Raw genomic sequence first — 8,181 nt, 5'->3', positions numbered from 1 at the left:
CAAAAAATTAAGTCGATTAGTCTTTCCGTTGCTATTAGAGGAAACACAAAGAAACAGACAACACACTTTCACATTTATAATATTAGTATCATTGACATATTAATAAACAATTAGAACAATTTTGGCGGCCTCCGTGGTGTAGTGGTCAAGACGCTTGACTCACGCACGGAAGGTTCCGGGTTCGACTCCCGGTGAGAACACAAAAAAATAAATAAAATAAATGTGATTTTTCTCAAGCCTGGGTGCTCTGTGATGTAATTCACCACTGTAATTAGGCCACCTGGCCTGTTGTGGTGCAAAAAAAAAAATAATGTAAAAAAAATGTAAAAAAGAATAAACGAGTTTCAAATTCTTGAACAAGTATTTTTTGAATGTTTTAATTTTGGAGTATTTTATACTAGTCAGCAATAACGATGTATTTTCCGTGAGTCTGCGACACCACCCATCTCATTTTTTGATTAAAATTGCATCATGTGTAATAGAGCCCTATAAGTATTTTCTTTAGAGTTAATTCCTATTACTACACAAACATTTGGGGAAAACATACAAAAAATATTGTTTAAATAATGTAATACTCATATATTTTGTAGTGATGACTAACGATGCTATAATATGATGAGGAGAAAAACAAAACTATTTGCACAAAGGTTGCAAATTGTATGAAAAGTTACCTGAAAAAATAATAGAAATATGGAAGCCTGAAAATATTTACAACCATTTAAAAAAATCTTCTTGGTAAATTCTGATATTAAACGTGATGTAAATTAAATTTGACATATTTCAACAGAGATGATGAACATTTTTAGAGAAGGGAATATTAAAGTAGCACTTACAAAGATTATGACCCGTCATCGGGTGATTGATTCAGGGTTTTTTTTATTTATTCTGCCTATATTTGAACATCTTCATTTATTTTATTCTTTAATCTGTTGACTTTTGTGAAGTTTAAGTGCTGAAACCTGATTTTAATTTAAACACAGGTAGAATTGTAAATGTTGTACAATGAGTAAAGTGACCACTTAAACCAGCCAATGATAGGTCATCATCCCTGCAAATGCCTAGACTTTCATGTATGTTTATTAATAACTTTCTGGGGGTTAAATCGTGCCTGGAACCTTGCCTTAAAAAAAATCGGACAATATCAGAACATTGCTGATTAAATTGATGTAAATATTTGAGTAAATTCTTAATACTCACTTCATTTTTACCAACTAGTTTCGGTAACCAACTGTTACCTTCTTCGGGTATTTTTATAACTAAACATACATAAAAGAAACAGTGAACAAATTAGTGGGTGTCGATAAGGATGAGGGAGGGGGTAATTGTGTTTAAGGTGGAGGAAGGGAAGGGAAGGGGGTAATTGCGTTCAGGGTAGAGTTCGACACCCACTAATTTGTTCACTGTTTCTTTTATGAATGTTTAGTTATAAAAATACCCTGAAGAAGGTAACAGTTGGTTCCTAAACTAGTTGGTAAAAATAAAGTGAGTGTATCAAAAAACAAAGTATAAGTTTTATTTCTCCAAAATTAATTAAAAATGATACACAAAGTTATTGCGGAAAATATTTAAAAAAAACATATATGAAATTCTTAATATTTTATAAACTTACTTAATTAAGCATAAACAAATTATAATAATTTCACCTTTTTTATACGTACGAGTTGGATTCTTCATATTTATAGTTCGAGAATCTAGCGTTGCAAAAGCTATCATTCATTGTTGTTTGCCTTGAATCCATGTTATTATTTTAAAGCCTCGGGGCCTAAGAATGTTTTGAGGAATATGGTTATCTGCCGTTCGGCAATCTTAAAAAGGAAGTAAAGATGAGGGCTTATTTCGCTATTTTACTGAACGTTTGTTATAGGTAGACTCAAAAGCGGCCAATTTTTTGATCCAAAATGGTAGCTAATTGGTGAACTCTGCAGTGTCTAGCAACTGTGAACGTTCATCGCCATTCAGTTCCGCTCGCCAAATTGTTCATAACGGATGTTCATATCCGGTTCCTGGTGATCGGCGACTGGGTCGGGAGGGAGAGTTAACGGGGGTGGGCGGTAGATAGGGAACGTTCCTGTTGGGCGGAGCACTTTACCTTTTAAATCGTAAAAAAACTTTTTATCGCCGAAATTAGTCAATTACTAACGTTTCCAATGGGACAAAATATCAAGGCAAAACTCTTTTTAATTTTTATTTTTTTAATGTCGGTTACTTTTATTTTTATTTATTCATTTATGAGTTTTAACGACTATAGAGCTTTCACATGTAAGTAGATGTAATTTCAAATTATATTTGAAGTATAAACTTTGTGGTTCTTTTTCTCTGTCGTTTCTTAGTTATGAGGGCGTTGGTTGTTGGTACTTTCTCAAACCATTTCATTGACAATGCGTCTCCACCCTTCGCAGCTCTGCGCCTTCTCCACAGCTCCATGTAGGGTTGCTTGTGACATGGTTTTCACGAGGTTGATCCATCGAGCTGCAACTCTGCTTCTGTTCCTTCGTCCTAGTACACTGCCCGTAATTATTATTTTCTTCAGATTTCTAGCTACGTGTCCGAAAAACTGCAGAATACGTTGGCAGTATACAGTCGATAGCTAAACTTTTACGTTGAATTCCTCCAGTATACAAGTAGATACGTTTGTTCTTCTGGCGGTCCATGGGGTTCTCAGCATTCGACGCCAACAATAAATCTCAAAGACATCTATTTTCTATAACGGTCCTCGTTTCTGCGACATATTGTGTTCGTTAAAATTTATATTTAAATTATACGTGAATCTATAAAAATAAAATAACATAAAAAATAAAAATAAAACGAAAATATTGGAAATACAAGCATACAAACAATCGTGTCATGGCGTTTTTTGCAATAAGGAAGCGTCTTTTGATTTACGTTGTGCAAGCATGGCCCGCAGAGATGGATGAGCCCAAAATAAAATCTTGATTTTTTTTAAGGTCTTGGAGTGTATTTTAAAAATTTATTTTTAGAGAAATATTTGCGTTCTTATGATTTACCCAAATATTTAATTTTAGGAGCTATTTTCAACGAGTTGTAAATAACTCACTATTAGAAAATGGGAATCAAGTTGGAGTAGAGTGTGATTCGAACTTTGGATCTTTGAACGTGAGTCTGAGACACTATCCACGGGACCACAACCCGATTCGAAGGTCGTGAATTTAAAGGAAAGGAAGAATATTTTTTGCATTTAATAAAAGTTTAAAGGATAAAAATACTGATGTTATTTAAAAAAAATAGGGTTACTTCAAAATACCATAATTAATAATTTAGAAAACCTTTAGGAAAATTATTTTTTTTACTATCGATTTAATCGACGAAAATTGAGCAACAGAAAAACCTTTTTTGTAAAAATAATTTTGTATTCATAACGTAATATTTAAAGCTATAAAAGAAATGGGTGGCCAATTTTTTTTTTGAAAACATGGGGAGGGGGGGAATAATAAACAAATACAATCCACCACGGTTTACCAAATTTTGTTATTTAGTGATCCAAGGAGCCTAAATAGGTGTTCCGCAACAAAAAAAAAATCATTCTATACTAACCAAAAACCATTAAGGATGATTCCTTGGTTTAGAATCCATTTTCCGTGACAGATAAAGTAGGTTTATGTGCAAGTGATTATGAACATCTAATTGATTTAATCAGTGACTGATTTGAAACAAAAATTGAATGATATCAGGACAGAAGTTAAAAGAGTACACCAATGTGTCGAAACAAACTATCATTGTATCATTTACGTTTTCTAAACAAGTCAATGTGCAGAAACATGCTCGATGTCACAAATAAGATAAACATATGCAAGAATTCTACTCGCCGAGTGCCTGATATCAAAAAGATTTGATTAAATAATAAAAAAAAATTAATTAAATCATGATCATTCAATTTTCGTGCCTAACAGTATTCTAACCATTTATGCAACATAAAAGAAAGTTTGTCTTTGATACTTAATTTTATGTTTTTTTTTTCAGTTTCTTATTTATTTATTTATTTATTAACGGACATTGTCCATGTATACAATTTATAAGGTTTAAATATTACAATAAAAGAGTAGTTTAAAACATTTAAAGAAAAAAGAAAGAAGCATTGACAAACATAAGGGACATCGAGACAAGATCTGGACTATTTATTTAGTGCTCGTTTAAATCGTTGTAAACTTAAACCAAAAAAGTCCAGATCCTGTCTTGAGTTAACAATACGACAAAGGCGGGTCATTGGAGAATTTAGGCCATAGTTTGTTCTATGCTGATCGATGAACAGTACTTCACTGTTTCTCAATCTACGAGTCGGAATATTGAATTTTACTTGTCCCAGTAATGATGGAACATCGATTATACCATTTAGTATGCCGAACATATATATGGAGTCAATATTAGTTCTACGTTTTTGTAGACTAGAAATATTTAACATTGACTCTATTCTTATGTATGTTTCTTCATGCAATTGTTGTTATTGGCTTAGGCAGTTAATATCATAAGTAAATATAGATGATCAGTCTTACGCTTCAGGTGTCAGTCCAGGTACTGTGAAATATTTTAATGTAAAAACACATAAAAAAAATATTTGACTACAATCATCTTGGGAATTGAACCAGATACCTCTTACGTGGCAGGCAAACGCACTGACGATAGGAATACTAGGCGGAACATATATAACTTTATGTTTTAAGGCGGGTTCATAAATAATGAGTACACCTTTCTTAATTTTGTTGTATCCTAACTCAACACAGGGCAGGGCTATTGCCCTCATAGAGTTAGGGATATGTAATTATTTTTTTTCAATTTACGAATATAAAAAAATATATACCGTACATTTACGGAGACTGGACCGCTGTGCACGTGCAAACCACGAGTCCACTGCGTGATATAGCGTAATTGGCCCATTTCACACCACGGCATGATTAAGTACAATACGGTGGATCTATATTTATTGTCTTATAATAATAACTTATTTAATGCCTGCCGAACGCAATAACCAATACACCGTGAAACCAACTAATCTCTAGTGGATTGCCTTTTGCAAGGTTTTTACCTTTAAGTACTCACTAAATTAAAATAATGATTTTCATAAAATTATCACAAAAATCCCGTTTGTTAAGTTTTACAATTTAATTGTTGCGGACTCACGGATCAGAGTTCCGAGGTTCAAACTATACTTTACCTCAACTTGATTTCTTTTTTTCAGTAGTGAGTTTTTTACAATTCGTTGAAAATGATCACCAAAATTTATATATTTTGGTAAATTATAAGAATGCTAATAGTTCTATTTAAAAAAAAAATATTAACCGAGGCGTTTAAATTAATATTTTTATTGAAATCGTCAAGTATGGAGTTTTTTAAAAAAAAAAACGCAAAATGTAAATAATATCAATACCACAATAATTTTACCGTGCCGTTTAGATTAAAATGAAATGTGTAAAAATGGCTATTCTCCGTTAGGTATAACGCGGCTGGTTTGTTCATACGGAAATTCTTGTAATAATGAACAGACTTTATAAGTGTTGGATAAAGATGGATTAGCATGGTTTAGCTCGAAGTCTTATACTATGTTGATCGTGTTTATGAATATATTGTAAACCATTATTTAATTGCCCTTGCTTGTCTTTGCTACATAGTTTAAGGTTCTTTTTATTTAGTTTCTTGTACACATGCTTATTCATATAACTATTTTTATTGGCTTAGGCCGTATATATGAAAAATAAATGTGTAAGCTGTTAAGGAAAATTCCAACCATTTTAATTTAACACCAACACGGGTAGAAAATAGAAAACCTGAGTGAAAAAACGCGCTAAAAGTGCTGGGTAAAAAATAGTTTTTTTTGTAATCCAAACCGCTCGCCTATGACAATATGCATTTTTTGCTGTATCAAGGGGAGAATTAGTCGTGGGTGATTTGACAGCTATCTGCTGGAACCTAATTGATATGTGGTGGATGCCATAGTCTGTTGGCCAGGGGTGGGTTGCGGGGTGAGGCGAGGGTGTCGGAGAGGGGGAGGCTGTAGCGAGATTGGTCGGTAATTTCCATTTCCGGTGACAGAAGACCTCAGTACACCCTTCGCCCCCCGCCCCACGCCAGAAACCATCCCTCGACAGAGCCATAATTATATTTTCAGTTGGAGATTATTTTATATTTTTTATTTCGTTCCCTTCCGCAAATTATTGTTTTAGATCCGACGCGACGTGCTGTTTGAAGTCAAATTAATTTTAAGTAAACGGAATCAAAAAAATATAGTTCCTTAGGTTTAACAAAATATGTAATTTTAATATATTTTTGAATACATGATAAAAACAAATGAAAACTTTAAATTAATATTTCATTTTAATTCCCCTTTTAAACGTAACGGTGCCTAGGGCATTGCATTGGTACACCAACTGTGGCTTATCTTGGCCATTTTTGTAACATATAACGGTAAGGTAAGATGATCAATCTTACGTTTCAAGCGCCTGTGCGGGGACTAAGCAATATTTTTATGTAAAAACACATTTTCAAATAAGTATTTCCTATCACCCTTGTTAGGGATTGAGCTTCAGAGCTCTTACATGCTAGGCAAACGTGTTAACTATAAAACTACGAGGCGGTCAAATGCTTGTAGAACTTTCAATATTGGATTTATTTAGGATAATTTACAAATTTTTGTGAGAATCATCCGAAGAGCGCAGTACAATAAACATCTCAACACGCCTTGCATCTATAAAGCGCGTAGGTGGTCAGGATTCTAGTTCTCCATTTCCAATAAGGTTACATTTTTAAATTATGTTGGAGCAAATAAATTATATGAGAACACGCCTTGCAGCTAAAGAGCGAAGTTTAAAAATCTAGTCATCTTTACACCGTACAAAACAAGTGACTATGAAGTGTTATTAATTAACAAATAAAAAAAACACTGATTTACAAAATTCTCGAAACCCTAGATTTCCAAATAATTTACCTTTACACAGGTGTAACACAAATGCGGCTGTAAATCATTATTCAAATGTTGGGAAATAAAACTTTAATAATCTTCCAGAAATTTTAAAACTATAGCAAATATTCTTCTCTTAGTGCCCTGTCAGGTATCCCCAACGTTGGCAATCACTCTGGCAAAAGTCTCCCTGTCCTGTACTGCCCGGAAAATCTGCTCCACAGTCCTGAAGCCAGTCCAGTCTCGTATATTTCGCAGCCAGGACATATGTCTTCTTCCAGCCCCTCTGTGACCCTCAATCTTGCATTTCAAAATTAAATGAAGCAAGTGGTACTTTTCTCCACGCATTATATGCCCCAGATATGAAATTTTACGAATTTTTATGGTGGTTAAGAGTTCTCTGTTTGTTCTAGCTTGACCTAATACTTCTGAGTTCGTTATTAGGTCTGTCCAAAATATCTTAAGCATTCTGCGATGCAACTACATCTCAAAAGCCTCCAGCCTATTCATAGTGTTAACTTTCAGAGTCCAAGTCTCACAGCCGTACAACAATACAGACCACACATAACATTTTACCAATCTTTGCCTTATTTTCAAATTGAGATTAGCATAGCAGAAGAGGGATTTCATTTTAATAAAAGCAAATATTAAAACATTTAAATCTACACAAAAAAAACACACGAGACTCACCCTATCCTAAATTCCATACAGTGGAAAATTGTGTATATTTTAGAATATAATAACTAATTGAAAAAAATCTGTTCTATGATGTAAAATCAACTGTAAATAAAATATAACACATATATGGAGGGAACATTATTTTGTATAAAAAAAATAACACGAAATTGTAAAAGTATAAATAAATAAAAATATACTTTTAAAAATAAATATGTAAAACAAACTCCCTCTCTAAACACGAGTTCTCACTTTATAAGAGAGGTAAAAACGTTATTACTAACTTAATATGTACAAAACATTTATAATTTTATACTTACTTTGTCAAAAAAAAAATTTCAATAACATAAAAAAAACTTACAAATAGTATCTTGATTACTGTTCTATATTTGTTCAGTTTTTCAACGTTTCATTTTAATCATGTACACTTGACAAACTTATTACGACTTTGCTCAATATTTATTATTTTCTTGTTGATGGCGCAACTCGCCAGATAGCGGATGGACGCTCAAATATAGCTTTTTTGCTAGTTCGAAGAATTCAGCGTTACTATGTGTTATCTTCGCTTACTTACCCACCGAACCCCAATACAAATTAAT

Source organism: Micrasema longulum, unplaced genomic scaffold (assembly GCF_059751315.1).
Source record: "Micrasema longulum isolate JH-2025_06_02 unplaced genomic scaffold, ASM5975131v1 h1tg000634l, whole genome shotgun sequence".
NCBI lineage: Eukaryota > Metazoa > Arthropoda > Insecta > Trichoptera > Brachycentridae > Micrasema > Micrasema longulum.
This window is presented reverse-complemented; position numbering follows the sequence as displayed.